This window comes from Penaeus monodon, chromosome 31 (assembly GCF_015228065.2).
Source record: "Penaeus monodon isolate SGIC_2016 chromosome 31, NSTDA_Pmon_1, whole genome shotgun sequence".
Taxonomy (NCBI): domain Eukaryota; kingdom Metazoa; phylum Arthropoda; class Malacostraca; order Decapoda; family Penaeidae; genus Penaeus; species Penaeus monodon.
In genome coordinates this window covers 30,782,918-30,783,967 of record NC_051416.1, presented here as the reverse complement: position 1 = coordinate 30,783,967, position 1,050 = coordinate 30,782,918, and the positions used below count along the sequence as shown (strand labels likewise).

Here is a 1,050-nt window from a genome sequence, read left to right as displayed (position 1 = left end):
ACAATCAAATTGACATAAATAAACAAGATTACCTACACAACGCAAACATAACCAATACATGAAACGCTCATGACCAGAAGTACATACCATACTACCCCAATACATATTCTTACAAACACATACTTTCCACTCACAATTCATGACTGGAATAGGCTCCCACAACAGATGATACACTCACAAACAAAGCAGACACATTTCACCAGCTTACATTAGTACACCTAAGAACACATACATAAAATTCCTAAACTTCGCCCAACCAACTATGTCCCATATAAAGATGATAAGTGTAAATTTTTAGCACCATACGCTTTAACACTATTGAGATTGAGATACAAATGATGTAGAATAATAGATATTATTGGCTCTTGATGTATATCCTTTACAGAGAATTAATTAATAAATTAAAATGTATTTCATTTTTTGTGTATGATCTATTCATGTAATCATAGCATTCTTCTCCAGAGAAGTAGGAATTGTAAATTTTCTTGTGACTGATTCTTATGAATATGTTAGCTGGAAGACTCTAACATCTTCGCTTTATGAAAGAAGTAGTTTTTCTATGGAATATCATTTCATATAATTAAAGATTACAAAGATGGTAAAATATATTATGAAATATATGATTGATTTACTTTCCAGCATTTTGTTTCACTGATACAAACAAATGCCGATGTGAACTTCTTGTTTACATGTGTATGCAAATTTCACAATGATAGTTGTCAGTATACAAGTCTTGTTGAATTTCAGGGTTTGATATAAAATTGTTGGTGTAGATTTCAATGTTAACCTTGTGCATGTCACAACAAGTCTTAAAGCTAACTATGCAGTATTATTATTTAAATTGCTTTGGACATTTATTGATAAGTGCAGATTAAGGATAATAGTTATTTTAGAGTTCACAAGAAGGGATATTTAGTTTTGAGTGACATGTATGGGATAGAAAAAAAAAATGTTACAGTGATTTTGAAAAGAAAACATGGAATTTGAGCTTTATTTTCACTTTTGCAACTTCAGCAGAAATAAGAGATGTTGATGTTACATTCATTATCA

General features: G+C 30.2%; 1 protein-coding gene across 4 annotated transcripts in view; it reads left to right on the top strand.

The window, feature by feature from the left end:
* Positions 1-1,050, top strand: part of LOC119593163 (phosphoribosyl pyrophosphate synthase-associated protein 2-like) — a gene marked incomplete at its 3' end in the record, with an annotated part of 42,915 nt that overhangs the window by 16,504 nt on the left and 25,361 nt on the right.